This window comes from Cygnus atratus, chromosome 11 (assembly GCF_013377495.2).
Source record: "Cygnus atratus isolate AKBS03 ecotype Queensland, Australia chromosome 11, CAtr_DNAZoo_HiC_assembly, whole genome shotgun sequence".
NCBI classification, from domain to species: Eukaryota; Metazoa; Chordata; class Aves; order Anseriformes; family Anatidae; genus Cygnus; species Cygnus atratus.
In genome coordinates this window covers 16,495,505-16,513,966 of record NC_066372.1, presented here as the reverse complement: position 1 = coordinate 16,513,966, position 18,462 = coordinate 16,495,505, and the positions used below count along the sequence as shown (strand labels likewise).

Sequence of the window (18,462 nt, the reverse complement as noted above, 5' to 3'; positions counted from 1 at the left end):
CTTCTCTTTGCTTTCACAGAAAGTCCTGGGAGATAATAGCAGGTCATCACAACCAGGCACTGGAGCTTCGTGTACCCACAAACAAACACTGGCAACTCTGAACTGTGTAGCTAGTGGTGGTTCGCATGTGTGGGACAGATATATCCAGATTTGCAAGAGGAATCATCATTGCAATAAATCACTTCTGGCATTTTCCAATCCTCATCTGACCATTTTCCCAAACAAATTATTTAAAGTCTATATTACATTACATTTCTTAAATTTTGTTTTAAATAGAAGGCCTTTTACAGGGAGCCTAAAAGATTAGTTTATGAGATAAACTTACTGGTGAAGTTTCCAGTCTAAATAAATAAGAATCCCACCATAATAAAGAATCTGGGATATGTTCAAACAAATACTGTAAAGTTTTGAGAAATGCCAAATTCTTCGGAGATCGGTGTGTGTGTGTACTGTGTGTTTGTATAGACAACAATCTCATAGCAATATGGTATGCCAGTTATTAATTCTGCTCATTGCAGATGGTTTCATTATGTGTATTTAATTTCAGTACTTAAGCAAACATACAATAGTAAGGCTTACAAACTGCTTTAGGATATAACAGTTGTGCACCATCAAAGGAGATGGAAACGAAACGGATACAACTGATATTGCTCAGGCTGGAGGTAAATCTATATTGATGGGATTAAGCCATTCAGAAACATCCCTTGAGTTGAATAGTCCTAAAACCACCGATCGCTTTGTTTGCGGTGTCGAGAAGGTACTGATCACTCCAGCCGTAATTTGCTGCAGCAGTTAAGTGCTCCAATTCCTCAGCGCAATAATTGCCACATGTTGAGTGTGCAGATGTCTAAACACGTGGGAGCACTTTCCTTTCCTAAAGACAAATGAAGATTTTCATTTTGTTTTGTAAATGTGTCAGGATTTATCACTTAGTCATGTGTCATGCATTAGGGTGTTTATACAATACAGCTTTCCACACCCTGGTTCTGGACTTCTATGATTTCAACAACAAGGCCGTGGAGGAGCGGAGGTTTGCCAAACCTTCCCCTTTTAGCCCAAACCTTTGGCTGGACTAAAGAGAAGCCTGAGCTGAGCGTGCCTAGTAAATGGTAAATGGGATTATTCCCAAGAGTGAGACAAGTGGGATTCACCCATATCCTCAAAGACTGCTTGATAAAAGAGGCATCATGAGCAAGACGAGCAAACATTTAAAAAAGAAAAAAAGAAAAAAGTAAAATTGAAATCATTATGTCCAACAGCAATAATTATGTCTGTCTGTCCCTAGGACTTGGGTACTATATTGAATTGTACCAGTAGCCTCTCTTTGACCTCCGTTGTCTGCTCAAGCAAGAAGGAACTGAGTCTAACTTTCCTTTTTCTGTAAATAGCTACCTTTAAAACAATTTGTTTTGAAGTTTGAATATGTAACATCTTATCAGAGACAGGCTGACTGATCATAACAGTATTTCTGAAATAACTGTTCCATAGTGGAAACAGGAATGGGCAGAAGCTGGAAAGTAGACTGGGCTCCAAGCCCAAGGTTGATGTCATTTCAGTTTGGAAACTGAAATGCCGATGCTGCAGGTATGGGGCTGCTCCCATTAGGACTGAGATCCAGACCAGGGCATTCCTGGAGAGTGAGGAAAGGGTGTTTGGGGTCCAGTGTTTAGTGTGGCTCTCAGACTTTTCGGACAAAGTTGGGATTAGCTAAAATGTCAAAATAGTTAACTGATGTCTCTAATGAGCTTTTGTCTTTTATTTATTTATTCATATATTATTATTTGGATAAAATGATAACAATAAAAATAATAAAAAGTGTCCAAAAAGGAGAGTATCCCTCTCCACTCTGTTACCCTTTTCAGGGACTGATAGTCTTTTTTTTTTTTTTTTTTTTTTTTAGTTGTTTGCAGAAGGGGGAAAAAAACCCACAGTTATTTATCTGTTACCAGACAAAGACTGTAAAGAAATCCAAGAAGCATCCTAGCACAAAAGCCTGAACTTTTTGACCTCTCAGGCCTCAGGCCTGGACAATTGGCCGAGCTGGGCTTTTTCCTGAGAACTGCCTGAGGGCAGAGGCTGAGAAAAGATGCACATTGTTCGTCTGCAGCCATTAAATGCAAGGGCTGAAAGGCAAAGGATCTCACCAGGTTAGAGCAGTGCTGAGAATGCAGCTTGACACTCATTTTCAAGGTAATGTAATAAAGAGAAAAAGTGAGTTGTAGAGATCTTAATTCTTTAAAATTTAAAAGCTAATTTTGTGTCTTTTAGTCAATTTCCTATGCAGGAAGGAAGAATTTATTAACTGACTTCTGATGTTAAATGGAGTGCTAATGGGCAAGTACAACAATTCAACAGGTGCCAAGGAGAAATATAGAGACATTATATCAGTATTAATCTTAGAGCCTTGCAAGTGCATTGGTAGGGGCTTTTATTAGGCAGGTTGTGATGGGAACACTCACAAAGTGAAAAGGGTTTGGGATTTCCTGTTTAAAGTGATCGAACTCTCACAGGCAACTTGGCTTGCAAGGTATTTTCATGACAGATTATGAATTTTGTGCCATCAGAAGTTGCTGTTTGCAGACAGAGCTGCGGGAAGTTCTTGAGCTGTGAACTCCTCCTGGAGGAGACGCCTTCAAGTGGCTGTGCTCTGCACATGCCCTGGCTGTGGCGAGCAGGGCAGTGATGCTGGAGAGCAGAAATATTTCCAACATCGAGCACTCAGCTGGAAACCTGAACACCCGTTATTAGTCTGGATAGCAGTCAAAAGAATAGTTGATCCTGCTAAAAATCTATGCAACCGCTACTTTACAGACTAATTTTCTGCCAGTAAACAAATGCTGACTCTAATGCACTTCTGATTTTGACCCCTGGGTTGAAAATTTTCTGTATAAACACCAGCTGATGAGCAGGTCACTTTGTTTGCAAGACAAGATTCTCAGCGTTGCACCCCATGCAGCAGGTCCCTGATCTAGATAAAAGACTTCAAAATGCCCAGCCATAATTTTCACTGAACAATTTTTTTTTTCATTGTTCCAAGCTGTCAAATTATTAGCGGGAAAGAGAAAAGTGTTTTTCTTTAACATCTTATTCAGGAGAAAAAAAAATAAAATAAAAATAAAACCAACAAAAAAACAGTGACAGACATTTTGATGTTTTCAAATGGAAGAGTATCACATTTTAAAGACAAGGGTTTTTGAAATTTCCAAGAAGTAAGCTAAATGTAATTTTAAAAATGACTGTGCAAAATCGAAGTAAAATATTTTTCATGTTTGACAGTACAACTTTTTTGTTGTCATTGTTCTGATTAATATATATATATATATTCAGATTTACAACTTTTTCATTCCATATCAAAACAAAATTAAAAAAAGCATCACAGGAATGTCCCTGGAATTGAAGAGCTGTTCCTCTGTGGCTCTTATTCTCTTAATTAATACATTAAAAATAACAAATAATAGTGATATCTGCCAACACTGAAATAGCAAAAATTTCCATGGAAAAAGGGGAATTGGTTAACTGGAAACATGGTTGTTGGTGTTCTGGCTCGTGTGAGATTTACCACCAGCCATCTTATCTATCTGGCTCTGTTATTTAATGTTGGATTTTAAGTAGCAGAAATGAGCATTGGTATAAGTTGCATACAGGTAACAAATTATGTCCTCCACGATACGGTATAAATAGACAAGGTGATACCACGGTGTCAAACCCCTTTTTCTGAGGAAGGTTTTGCTTGCTCCCATGTGATAGCCATTGGGAACTTCTGAGCCTGCTGCTGTGTGTACTCACAGAATAAATTCCCCTGCTCCAACCCTTCACCTAAGCTTAGCTGAAGCCACTGCAGAGATTTCACCTTTCCTCTGAAGGCACGAAGTTCAGAGCTGTCCCGGCCCTGCCTTGGCGCTGTGCCGAGCTTTTTGCAGGAGGATGCTCTCAGCACCGGCAGCAAATGGATTTTGCAAGTCCATCCCTTGCCAGAGAAGCAGCAGCGATCACAGCCCTCTGCTCAGCTGAGGTCAGGAGGATGTTGCACAACCTGGCTGCGTTGTGTTCTCACTGCAATGTCCCTTTGCGAGCAGTGTCGTAAACAGCATCTTATTCATTTCATTGGCATGATGCAGAGGAGAAACATCACACGGTAATTCTGTGTGGTAGGGTCCAGAAAAGGAAATAAAAACTGCGCAATGCAAATGACATGGACTCTGGGGCTGCTTGACACTGCCTTTTTTATGTGTGTGTGAAAATGCTAACGGGCTTTATCTCACATGAAGAATTAGCTTCCTGTCCTACTAATAATAGTAAGCATAACAATAATCACAATAAAATCCCCCCAAATCAAATGAAGAATTTTTGGATTCCAATGTCATTTAAGCCTTCCCCCCCCCACACCCCGTTAGCTCTGTAAATCAAAAGTAGCCCCAAAGAATTCAACTCAGTTTTATATTTGTGAAAATATGCTAGCAGCATCTCCCCTTGTGAGTCCAAAATGTGATCTAAAATAGCCAAGGCAATGAACACCCCCCTGCCCCCCAAATCAGGGAATACCTGTGCTGGAGTGTGAGGGAGAGAGAGGGGAGAGATTTGAGCTGACAGTGCTGTTGTTTAGCAAAACTTCACATAATAAAAATAATGATGGCAAGTTCTGTAGCTGTTAGATGTATTCAATAATTTTTTCTTCGAATATAAATATTTAAGATACCAAAAAGCTGCTTTCTCTACTTCCTTAAAAATTCGAAACTGTACAACCAGTTCCCATAAATGACTAATCTTATTTTAAATGAAGCTAATTTTTGGCTAGGTTTTGAGAAGAAAAAATATTGGATCCACAACAAAATCCATATTTTCCCCCACTCTGTATCTTAAAAATGCATCCAGACTAACAGCTTGTTTCCAGATGATATTGGATGCTCCTTTTAGTTTCCAAAATAGGTTTTTTTTTGAACTTGGTTGCGTGGCTTAGAGATTGGGTATGGGGTTCTAGGTTTTGACCCTCTCTACTTTGCAATGCTCAGGCTGGGGTGCCCACTCAAGCGGCCGGAAAAAAAAAAGAAAAAAAAAAAAGAAAAAAAAAAGGAAAAAAAAATGGTTTGCAAAATCTGAACCAGGGATTTTAAAGGGAAGAGCACAGTCCTTCCCCCCTATGGCGGGTGGATTTATTGGGTGTCACGATGACACAATGTGTCTATTCGAAACCAAAGAAAGCCCCCTACTTAACCTTCATCTTTTTGTGTGTGCACGTACCAGAAGGCACCACACTGTTGCTGGAAAGCAAATAATTAGTGACATGTTCTCTAACACCATTGCTATTTAAAGCTAAATCAGTGGGTTAATGCTTCTCGAAATGTGACATCCATGAGGGATTCTCACTCCAGCACTGTTAGTCACTTGGTGGTCTCCAGAGTGACAGAATCAATGCCCAGAGTTTTAAAAGTCTTGGTTGCAACAGGAAACAAGTGATTATTGGTGAAATTAGATGGGGAGAGGGAGAGCATTCATAGAGCCAGATCCTGCAGGGCTTGACTTTTTCTCCCCAAGGAAGCCCGAGGGGGATGCAGGCTCCAATCTTTGTTATTGCAAAGGCGTTGAGTGGGGGAAGCTTTCTGAAGAGGGATGCAAATACACTGGCGATGGCAGAGGAATGGGTCCCAACCTTCCTCAGCCATGGAGATTTCCCTCTGTGCAAGTCCCTGGGGACCTGCCTGTCCCCAGCCCAGCGCGTGGCTTGCTGCGGCCCCCCTCCCTGCAGGCTGGTGAGGTGGGAGAGGCTCCTGAGACCAAATTCTGGGTTGTAAAATCCCAGAACACAGAGCCCAGGGCTCCCTGGGCATCTGTACAGCACTGAGCCCTCTGACAGGCTCTAAAGAATGAATCTTGGGAATTTATAATTACCCTCCCGTGATAGAGAGAGAGAGACTCTGGAGTTGATTTTTCTCAAAGAACTGAAGCAAAGCCATTCTTCATTAGGGCAAATGGACTGAACAAAACTCTTTGCAAGGGTGTGAATAAAATCCAAAAACATTAAGAAAAGGAAAAAAAAAAAAAGAAGAAATAAAACAGTCAAATCACATTTTATTTCTTCTTACCCAGGAGATTGACACAGTAGTTTTTTTTTTGTTTTTTTTTTTTTTTTCTTTCCCATTTTCCATTAAGCTGGTTCCTTAAAACACATCTGAACTTTTCCCATCCTGACGATTCCCACGGACAATTGGCAGAGAATCTAGGACAACTTGCAATACTGGGATTTTTTCCAGGCATGAGTAACTTGTTAAAAAGCCACTATTTCCCTAATACTAACAGTAAACAGAGTTCACATCCACATGAAATCCTCTGTGACCCATCGGGGAAAGTTTTTTGTATATTTATATAGAGAGATATATGAAATCATTTAATTCCTTTATCCATCAAGCACTTGGAACTCAGCATGTCCGTTTATATTTCACTTAAAAAAATAAATATACACATGCATGCCAGGCTGGATTTAAAGGTATCCTTTTCCCCCAGTTGACAACTCTATGCCTGTAGTTTTATAAGCAAAAGCTTTGGAAAGAACAGTATTTAAAAAAAAGTTACTGAGCCATGTTTTACGTCACTTTGATGAAATATAGGTCCGTCACACCTGCTGCTTCTGCTCCTTTGAGTGGAGGACAACTGTGTTGAGTAGTTACTTCCTGAATTTCTGAGTTTGTAGGAGTCTGTGACATTGGGCAAGCAGAAATTTCAGGCAAGCATCCACTGTGTAGATGCATTACATGTGCAATGATTTCAAAACATCCCCAAATGATCACTGCTTTTTTGGACCTATTGATGACAGCAGTTATCTAACTAAGCTACGTCTATTTTAGAGTAGGAAGGTCAAACAGTGGCAACTTTTAAAGTTGCATCCCACAATACACATGGGTTCTGCTCTAAAAAGTGGACTAGTTTAACAACGGCAGGAAGCCCTTGTAAAGGACAGGGATGAAAATACACGACAGGGCCAGAAAATTGATGTTTGCCTATAACAGAAGTGTGGGCACAGCAGGAGATGGACCAGATCAATGCTATCAGCTTGAGTGCAGGTGCACAATGGACCTGATTCCCTTTTCCAGTCAGACTACCAAAGGCAGTGTAGATGTTTCCAGTAGGACCATGCCCACTGTAGGAACTGGCCCTGTATTTTGGGAGCTGGATAGAAATTGAGAGCCCAGAGCACCACCTGTAATCCTGCAGCTCTCCTGCTGAAATCTGTTCTCCTGCTCTGCCTTAGTTTCTCTACAGAAAAAATAGAGAGAGTAAAATATTTTGGAAAACACTTTGAAATTAATTTTATCCTAACTATAATAATGTAATCCTAAATCATACGGCTGGAGTTAGGTGATGTGCACAGTTTTCCATCTTCCTGACTTTATCCCATGCAAAAAGAGTGTGAAAAGACAAAGCTGTGATTTTTTATTTTTATTTATTTATTTATTTATTTATTTTCAGAAGGGATTTCCAGGAAACATTGGCATTTGGAAGAATCAAAATAAAACATCCTGGCTTGGGACTGCCTCTCTCCTGCAAGGTGTTGTCAACCTCACGCTCCCTGTGAGTGAGATTAGATACGTGCGCCCAGTATTTTACACACAGACCTGATCTTAGCTTTTGGGTCTCTCTGTAAAACATTCTCATCAACAAAAGCCATGAACAAGCCTCTTCCATTAGGACAGATTTCCTCAGTGGCTGTTTAGAACCAGCAAGTTGATTACTCCTTTCAAGTTGGAAAAGTACCATTAAATTCCTAGCCAGGCTTCCACACAGGAGCAGTCATTAGTGCTCCTTTTGGCTTTGTGCCCCTACCTACTGTCTGGTGAGAAACCTTGAAAAACACATCCAGATTCTTCCTTTGAAAGATGCAAAAGTGTATGAAATCTTCCATGACAATAGTGATTCAGCTGAATAAACCAAATTTGAGAATTGGTTCCATCTCTGAAGGTTTAGGGTGATATATTTGTTAGTGTTTTATTAGTTCTGGCATAATGAAAAATAGTCTGCATTTAGGATAAAAGTATGGTTGTTACAGCAACAGGCTGCATTTTTGTGTTTGGATGAAACGTTTCAGTCTTGCTGGGAATAAGCAGATCGTTTTTCCCAGCTCCTCAAGAAGTCAGTGCCAACCTTGTAAACTCTTTCAAATCTTCTTAAAGTGCAGCTGATGCCAGAACCAGTATTTTTCTATGAAGTTACATTGTTATTCTTTTGTTTCAGAGGCCTGGTATCGTGCTTTCTCCCTTTAATGGGTATTTCCTTTGACTCAAGAGTTCAGAACCAGGCCCAAAGAATAAAAGACATTTTCCCTAGGAAATCCACCCCCGTGACTGAATCCTGAGAGTGGATTTGAACCGATCCTGTAAGCATTACCAATATCCTCAGCCCCCCATAATGTCACGTTTGAGCACATCTATGAGAACAGCAAGATGTTCTTTGGGAGTTCGTAGTATTTCATTCTCATGGAGCTTAAGTCATTTTAAAGGATGAGAAAGTTAGTGTAATGTTTTTCTCTTTATTTGCAGTGCCTTGAATTATTTTTTATGAAGTTATTTGTACACATTTCAGCACTTCCTGTTTGGGAGCAGACTTGAGGGCTGAAATACCATGAGAAAAACTTGTTATCCTGATGGCAATTTAGATCTGGCTAAAAGGAGGATGCACTTAAAATCCTGACATAACTCATATTTTTATCCAAGTTCTCCCCTGATTTACAGACAAAAGATTTGTTATGATTTGTGGGCCAGATATTTTCTGATCTTCAGACCACACAGATATTGAAAGTTTGAATCCTAACTGGACTTTGAGGTTTGGAGTTTCACTAGATAATACCTAACACCTAGAATGTCAGAGTGAGATTAAGTGATTTTTGTACCAGGCAGGTTTTAGGTTAGATTAATCTGAAAGTAAATCTTACTTTAATTTGTAAAAATAGTATATTCACTTCTGTGGCCCACCAACATATTTACAATTTGTATTCTATATGCTGTAGATGTTTTCAAAACCACTTTTTTTTTTTATTTTTTTTTTTTTTTTACAGCTCTTTCTTATGTCGGAGACCAAAATCAGGTATGTATGTGTGTATATATATATATATATATATATATATATTTAATTGGCTCTGGGCAAATGAAAGAAAGAAGCATTGCCATCAACAGATGTACCACCAAACAACCCAGTTCTGTCTAACTTGGTTCTTGGCATCTGTGTGCTATTTCTGTCAAACTCAATCAAACTAAGTGTTCATTTTTGAAGCAAAACCCCTATGATCATTTCACTTGTGATGTAAGCCAGATCTAACCTCAGGACTGTCAAAGGCCAGAAGTCAATGACCCAATTTGGCATGCTATGCAACCCCTTATCAGCAGCAAGTGCTTTTCCTGTGTCTCATTCCTATTTGTGTAGATTATTCATTCTCTGTGAAATTTATTACAGATACCAAATAAAGTATTTATATAAAATCCATCCTGGCTACAACTTCGAGAAACTTTGGCTATAGCACAGTGTGGCAAATAGATCCCAGAATATATGTCAGGTAAGAATAAAACCTCCCATCCAGATAGGAATCTGACTTTATGATGGCAAATAGTTCCTCTAAGCCTCAGTCCAACTACTGTTTAGAGCTAAAAGTCCCATATGAAATGCTTTAGTAAAAAACCTGTGCTTGGCTAATGCAATTATGGAGCTTTCTCTAATTGCTCACTCGGAATATAAGATGGAGTACTCTTAGTATGTTAGGACTTTTCTACTCTGATTATACTTGAGCACTTAGTGGGACAAGATTTTGACCTAGATTTCTGCATTCAACTGAGATGAACTTGGGTTACGATGGTTCATCAGTGTTGGTCTTTGATTTCTTTTTCCCTTTTATGTCCCTGGAGCAAGGAAAGCAAAAGCCTACCAGTGCAAAATTAGCTTCAGTTTTGCCAAACTGGTAGGTAGTAAACCAGGTATATCAGAGAATTTGGACAAGCTGAGTAAGAGACAAGCTAAACTAAAAAAAAAAAAAAGGGGTGGGAGGTGGGTAGGGCAGAGTGACTTCATTCACTGATAATATTTTCCTACATTTCAACAGGAACACTGTGTGAGGAAGAAGGGGATTGTCTTCTCTCTGAGAATGTGTTTACTCTGGGTTGGTGACTGTCTGAAACCTCTGCAAATTTGGTCTCCTGATCTGGCAACCTCTTCTGCTTTTGCAGACTTCATCTTCCCATAGATTGTCTTTGGGGAATTTTTCTCAAGGTATCATCAGCATTTGCTCATGTTTCATTCTTTTTAGGACAGCAGGAGGTTCACAGCAATCTGTGAACCCCACCTTGACTCAAAAAGGTGTACAGATGATGCAGTGAGAGAGAACAAAAATAATAGACTTAGTTGTGGGCAGAAGTAATAAAAATAATAATACAAAAATACAACGAGAGAGCTAAGAAAGCTCCTCTGTTTACTCTGTGAGACAGTCGTTGGTTGAATTCAGTTCAAGTTGGTTAAAGAAAGGCTAGTTAAAAGAATTCCATATTGAAAATACCTCTAAGGTGCAGACCTCTTCCAAAGCACTAAATGAACCCAAGTATCTTATTAGTGCAGAAACTCTTTAGTAAAGCTGGATGGAAAAATAAGACTAGGAAATAACTAATTTGTCCATGTTTTGGTTCTTTGCCCAGACCCTTTTTCTGACAGAATTTATTTAAGCAACGTATTTCTGACAGATTTAACTGCAGTTCTGATCCATACATTGTCAGTCCCCTTCATATTTTCCTTTTGTGTTTATTGTGTATCCCAAATCCATATAAATAGAAGATATTTGCCTCAACTGGCTTGCACACACAGCCTACAGTATGTAAAAAGTTAAGAGAAGTCAGGCTGTGCTGGTATCAGTGCTTTCTGGTCTCTGAACACAATTCCAAATGCACAAACCTATTTTTAGAATATGACATTCCTTTATTTTTTTCTTTTTAAACTATCTATAACTTTCATTAAAAAGCCGTGATGTATATTACAGCCACACAGGGTTGAAAAAAAAATAAAAATAGTGCATTAGCAGTGAAACAATAATCCTGCTGCCAAATGTACAAATATTCACTAATAACTGTTTCAGTCCTGCAGGCCCGGAGGAGTGCTTCATCTTATTCTTCTGGCCTGGTTTTTGACAGAGTGCTTCCCTTAAATCCATCCACCGCTCAGCTGTTCACAGCTCCCTGATTCATACCAGCCTGCTCTGCCTGCGTGAGCACTGTGCTGGTTCCCGTGGCCAAGCTTTTGCAGCTGATGCTCTTCATCTCAGGAGGTCAACTGGGGCACCGGGAGGGAAAGTTATAGACAGATGGGCCCCCATGTCCGCTTTTCCTGAGGTGGTACCAGCTATGGTTTCTGATTACAGTCAAATAAATGCAGTGGATGCTCAGGTATACATGCAAATGCCGGGTGTTCCCCAGGTGAACCCAGCTGCAGCAGGAGACCACCATAAACTGCACTGCTGAGACCTAAAAAGAGCGTCTATGAAATTAATTGGGGCTTTCAAATAAAAGGCATGTAATGTAAAACTGATAAATCCATTAAATGTATATTACGGCTGCAGTTGCTTTGTTCAGGCAAAAGATTAATTTGTGGAACAGTTTGCTATTGCCTATGCAGTTATCAGTGAATAATGATCTGGTGGTTTCATGCCTGAATTCCAGGTAGATAATAAGAATAAAACAAAGGATTAATGCATTTTATCTACTTCTCTTCTATTTCTACTAGAGCGACCTCTTGGAAGGCTGCAGGAATGCAAATAAGGGCAAATAAACTGTTCTGATACTGCAACTCCTGCCTGGTTGTGTATGCAAAGGGCTGATGTTTGTAAAGCTGTGACTACTGTGTTGCGTTAAGCACTGAGGAACTTTGCAAACACACCAAGTCCATCAATATGACCTCAAAGCACACATTTCCCAAGGTGCAACCTCCCAAAAAGGAGCCAGAAGTTCTAAAATTAAGTCTCCAGTTGAAACTCCACCATGCACCCCATTGCTCCCAACAGTGTTTTGCCTTTTTTGGGGGGGATCTGCAGTGTTCAGCTCCATTCAAAAGGATGTACTGTCCACGTCGGTGAACCCTCAACACATGCTCTTATTTTATCCACGAGTCAAGGGAGCAGCTGGGAGACGTGTTTTTTTTTTTTTTTTTTTCTTTTTTTCTTTTTTCTTTTCTTTGTTTGCTGCCCCATCTCTGACTTGGAGGGTCAAATCCATGGCAAGTTCATTTCTGGGCCAACTCTGCCAAATTATATGATGTGAATTAATGTCTACTAGAGCTTAGAACAGCAAACTCTGATTTAAGCTCTTAGGTTGAACTTGTCTACAATTGTTGAGGTGAAAGGCCAGTTCATAGCCATTAATTAACCTAATCCATCTCAATCTACTTTATTTTATACCTTTTAGGGTTTGTGACTCTAAGAAATATATTTAGATAAAGCAATGCAGTTAAAATCCAGGAACACTGCTAAAGAGACTCACCACCCATCATTGGTTTATACTAGAGATCCCTTCAAGCATATTTTTAATGCAGCGAACTAATTTAATCATATATTTTTTACTTAGTCCCAACACACAGTCCAGTTTTCTATAAAATTGATTCACATAGGCATTCCATTAATGTCAGGGTTATTTTTGATTCTGACTTTTAGTCAGTTTGCAGTAATTTCATGAATAGGCCTGCATTATTGTCAGACTCCCCCTGTTTTTTCCTTCCACCTCCTCCCTTATTGTGGTTCTAGTGCTAAAGCACATGAAAATGAGGGAGTGAAATTACCTTGTGAAATATGAACCTAAACACGACCCCTAAGTACAGCTTTTGGGGACTGGTGTGTACAGAGCAGCAGGCAAAGAATATTCAGAAAGAGTAGCAAGGTTCAAGCTTTATCTAAAAGCATATGGGAATTTCTTAAGAGGATCTAATCTAAAAATAGGATTAAGACATATTACCAGATGTCTATCCCCCAAATATTCATTTTTAAACTGAAGATATTTAATGACTGAGTAATATTTAATAAGTTATTAGTTGACCGTAGAGGCTTCTGAAATTGAAATTCCTTGGAAATGTCTATCACGATAATAATTAATAAAGGTTTTAAACCAGTATCTTCATTGGAATGGTTTTCTGCCATATTATAGAAGACCATTTTTTAAAAGTATGGGCTGATTTAGATATTTTTTTTTAATAATACACAGAAAACAGAAAATCATGTGTGCTGTAACACTGAAATGCCTACGCCTAAGTGGAAATGACCAGAAAGTAATCAAAAATGGTTTGAAATTTTATTTGTAAGAGTGAGATAAGAATCTAGATATTTATCCATTTTTATCTGAATGTTTCTATCCTAGAAAACAGTCCAGAAGTGCAGAGCAACACGTGATGTTTAAGCAAGATGCTGTTAGTGTGTTTTGTATGGCTGTCTTGCAAGTAGCTCTTATGTTACAGGATACAGTCAGACAGCTCATTTAAGGTACAGCAGATCTTATTGATCTCAGCATCTATGAAAACCTGGAGCACATCTGAAAATAAACATTTCTCAAAGATTTAAGTTTTCTACAGACAGATAAATGAGAAGAAGCTTCAATAATGCTAGTAGAGGATTTCCAGTAGAGTCAGAAATGTGGGAGCATGCAGATAAACCCTGATCCACGTTTACTTTTGGATTTCTATCTCAAGTTTTCTTACGTATATCCACATTTGAACCTTGGGTTGTGGTTTATTTTTATTTTTATTTTTATTTTTCTGATAAAAGCCTGGATAAACCTGAAGGCTAGTCCCAGATGGAAGTTACCCACTTAGATTCACAATGTAGGCCAAAACCAGAGCTCTCCTGAGACACCTCTTAGCTAACTCTCATATAGACCTGGTCTCTTAAGCTAAATCAAAAATACCATCCAAGTATGTTTCTTGTGGTATCTGGACATGTGTTTCACAGAGAAGAATATCTAAAAGATTTAATGACAGAGGTTTTTATTGGATTTCCTCCCCTCTTCCCCATCCTAATGAAAGTTTTTTTAAAAAGTTCCAGGTAGCTATAATTCAAAAAAAAAATAAATTAACCACTTTTAACCACTTTTATAATTCTTAGAATTCCTTCTGAAACAGAAGGCTTTGTGTACTCTCAATAAATTTGAGTTGCACTGTTTCCATCGCCTGGAGAAATTTGATCTCCTTTGGTGGGAAAAGAAATCTGTAGCCTGATAGAGAGGGAAGAGATTCTTGCCAGGGTGACAGAGACAAAAATGTTGGATTTGTGGAAAACCACAGAGCCCCTAATCATTTCCAGGGTGCCATCCATTGCCGTAGCTAAAGGGAAGCTCTGAGAAGAATGGTGATGGGAAGCTGAAGGAGCTGTTAGCCTTGTAGCAACACTTGGAAATTGTGCTCCCTCCTTCCTCCCCTTCAGACCTGTTGAAGGCTGGCACATAAAACCTGAGGCACAGCAATGCCTAGGGGGGAAATTTAGCTGATTTGCTTTACGGTTGTTGTTTTGAGTCACTGATAAAGCTAAGCACTAGGGAATAGTTTGTTTGAAGTGTGTGCGTGCTCCATTCTGAGCAGGATGGCAATTATCAGCTTATACGCCAATCTGATAATCACAGCAGGGAATCACTGGCAAGTGTTATGTTGATATTTTGGCTGAGGGATAAAGAGGACCATTTCTGCTTCCCCTTCATGTACCTGAAGTTTTGGCTTCAAGCGAACTTGGGAATCCAATACACATCCAGGTTTTTATTGTGCTTTATTGTGTTCTATTTTATTTTTTGTCCAGCCAGAATAATTAGTTATAGGGTAGAAAATATAGTGGAAACAAACATTCTTGGAGAGATCTTCCCATTCACTTTTTTTTCCTTCATCATCTGCCAGCTGCAGGCAGAATGCTCTGCACTTGGCTTCCCAGGCCAGAAGAGAAATTAAAAGATAAAGGGGCAAAAAACTTTGCAGGGGGAAGAGGCAGCACCTCATGCCTGAAATATTGTTGTTTTCATTGGTGAAGGTGGAAGACATCAGCCTGGTACTGGACTGAATGCAAACACTACAAGTATGTTGTGGGGCTCGGTTCCCTAATAACCAGCAATACCATCTCCAAAACAGATCATCTAATAGGAAAAATGAGCACTAGTCCAGCAATTAATGTGCTAGTCTGAACTTGATAGAAGTAAATTTCAAATCGTCGTTCTACAAAACCACTGTGCCATAAAGTTAGCTGCTTGAGACCAGATAACAGTGATGCTTTTATGAACAGTAACAACAGATTCGTGTTGAAATTATAAATAGGAAATTTTGTAGGGATGGAGAATCATGCCTGATTTTCAACGTGGACCTGGCCTCTAGTCTCCTGTTACTTGTCTGAGTTCAAATAGCTGTTTTCCATATCAAAGCAGTGCTTTAGAGATAAATAAATTAAAGATTACACAAGTATTACAGAGACAGAGACAGAAGTTCAGCATTTCAGAGTGCCAGGTCACATTAGAAAGACTGACTTATTCTCCCATGACCCAAACACTCATACCTATGTATATTTATGAAATATGTAGCAGATTATTTTTCCAGGCTACCTTAGTCCACAGTCAAGGAGCTGAAATGTGGCCATTTGTACAGTATTTCAACTTTTATAGTTACCTGGAGAGGCAGAGAAGTTTTGCAAAGCACATAATGCACAGTACATGGTTAAATGGCAGCTGCAACAACCACAGCGATATCACCTGCACACTGCAGAAGTTAGGGAAGGAAGAAATGTGATAATAACCAATTATCACTCACAATTCAATTATCAATTATCAATCACAATTGATTCATTCTCAGCAAATTCTTTCTTGAGATGTTTCCCTCACCAGTCCTCATGAAGCTGCTCTGCTCCCCATTGAGCACTGCTCTGTGACAGAAATGGGTCCATTTGCTGTTCTGCAACCACCGATTCCTAATGAATTAGACTTCTTGTGTTACACATGAGTTGGATGGCCCACACTGGGAAGGGGTGGTGAATTCTGACTGGGTTATTTTTTAAAGCAATCCCCTTCTCCAAGGTTAGCGTGGGTGTGTACATGTCTGCGTGTGTGCATGCTCAGAGGGTGATTCTGATCAAAGCTATCACTTCTTGACCTGCGTCTTCACCCTGATGTAATTTTGTCATGACTAAGATGATGTTCTAGTATGGGTAATAAAAACACAGAATAAAAAAAGCTTTATTTGTTCTCCAAATTCCATACAATTTTGTCTTACACATTCTTTACTCTGGCCCTCTTTTTTCCATGAGTTGCCAAACTAAAGTTTTGTACCGGGCCATTAAAGAAAAAGTGAAAACAAAACTTTTATTGACATGAACACTTTTTTTTCCCCTCTCTGTCTTCACCATTGGGGCCTCAGCTAAAGTGACCTGAGGCTAAATAGGCTCTCAAAGAAAGCTTTCTTGCCAAAGAAATGTCATTGCTGTTAAACAGTACTAATGAATGCATAGATTTAGAACCTTATTTACATTGAAATTTGTTTAGTAAGCCAACTTAGGTCTGAAAATTGGGACAAACTGTTTCCTCAATAATTTAATAACTCCAAAGACCTCGTCCATTTGGTAAAAGCAGTCTCACCATCCACTTACAAATGCAAAGTCACGTTTCCCAAAATTGAATAAAATGCTAATAATACAGCAGATCCACAGATCAGCAAGTAAAGTGGCTTTTAGCTCTGAGTTCAGCTGGAGACAGAGTGAATAACAACAGTCAGCTTACTCTGTCCTAAGGAAAATGGTATTATTCCATCAATTGCCTGTGTTTCAAGTGTTTTGAAGGGTTCACATTTATTTTCGTAACCTTGCTGGATTTGGCACCCTTGCCAGTAGTGCTGGAACTTTCAAATTGAGAGCTTTTCATTGAAACAGGCCAATTAACTCGCTCGGGTCACATTCCCTATATGAACTGCTTTTAATGGTGATCCGTACCACCCATTTTGTGGCAAACAGAAATCCATAAAGAAAAACAAATTCATTCCTTTCAGTGAGCGCTTCCCTGGGGAAGGCATATACCAGCTGGCTAACTAAATATGGGACACTTGAACAAATAAATAAAACGTCCCTCCATTGCACACCTCCACAAAAGATACTGTATATATTTTGTTGACACCATAAACCTTATATCTACATTTTAGGGATGAGCATTTCTGCAAAATCTGGTTTTGTTATTTTGACTGAGGTAGCCTTAATGCAGAGGCTTGAATCTTTGCCCAGATAGAAACTTGTCTACAGCTTAAAAAGTTTGGAAACTAGATTATAGCCTGGGTCCAAGGTAATTTACAATACAGTTTTCTGCTCTGTCCCATAGGGACAGAATTGATTTTTCTAAAATAAAGACAATAGTTGCCATCTAAGGCATAAGTTGGCAGGAGCACTGATTTGGGAATTTATTCTCAGTTGAAAGTTGAATACTCAACTCAATATATTATGAAATGTGCAGGGCCCTGTGAGACATAAAGCTACCTATGCATACTCTATATTCCATTGTGATAGAGCAGATACAAGAAACACTATCACGGAGAATTTGCGAGGCCAGACTTTGATGTCACAGCGAGCACAGTCCCCCATCATTCTGGAGCTTGTGCTTTTCCCATTGCACTATACTTATGCAGACTTTCAGTCCCGACATTTATTCACAGTCTTCTGCTACCATCATCTAAAATAGCGTTTTAAATGTAAATAAACAAATGCAACCAGGCCATATGAACTCTTCTCCTGAATCTGGGGTAGTGAGGAAACAAGAGAAACACCAGTAATATCTAAACATTTTAGATATGTCTGAAAAATGATGTGCTATTCCCATATAGCAAATATTGTGTTGAACATGGCAGGTCTCAGTCAAACTAAGAGCACCCAAACAAATCCACCTTTCTTCACTACAAACTATAAGGAAATAAATTTTTTTGAAGCTGAGCCTCTATCAGAATATGATATTACATGACACTGTAACCTTTTTCCCTCCAGAAAACCACCCTTTATGAATAAAACATAAGTGACCTTTAAAAACTTAGCAGTTGTACTAGGTGATTGCATATTAACAAGCTTTTTGAGGAACTAGGACAGGCACTGTACGTTTCAGTTAAGGACAGGTAATAGAACTATTCAAATAATTTATTATTTTATACAATATAGGGAAATGTAAGAAAACTACTTCAACAAGAGTCTGCTTAAATTTTTGTAAGTATAATTTTATGTGACTCCCCCCATTCATCTAAATTATGCAGTCACTGCAAAATGAAAGACTTCCTTTTAAAGGACAAGCTCGATTCTCCTCTGCTTGAAGTTTCTGAACAGCTTTGGTTTGAGGCCACTTCATGGGACAATTTGCAGTGATTACTAGGCATTTTTCAAAGGATGTCTAAGCCTTCTGTCCTTCCTTTGCCAAGATAAAGGGTTTGGAGACAAGACCTGAACTGATTTAAATCAGTGGAAATACTGGAACA

The 18,462-nt window shown here is 39.0% G+C and overlaps 1 long non-coding RNA gene across 1 annotated transcript; it reads left to right on the top strand.

Moving 5' to 3' along the window:
* Positions 1 to 9,470: 9,470 nt before the first annotated feature.
* On the top strand, positions 9,471 to 11,625 carry LOC126913437 (uncharacterized). Its single transcript, XR_007708729.1, has 3 exons — positions 9,471 to 9,538; positions 10,079 to 10,245; positions 11,099 to 11,625. It is a non-coding gene; the product is annotated as an uncharacterized LOC126913437 (long non-coding RNA).
* Positions 11,626 to 18,462: the final 6,837 nt, after the last annotated feature.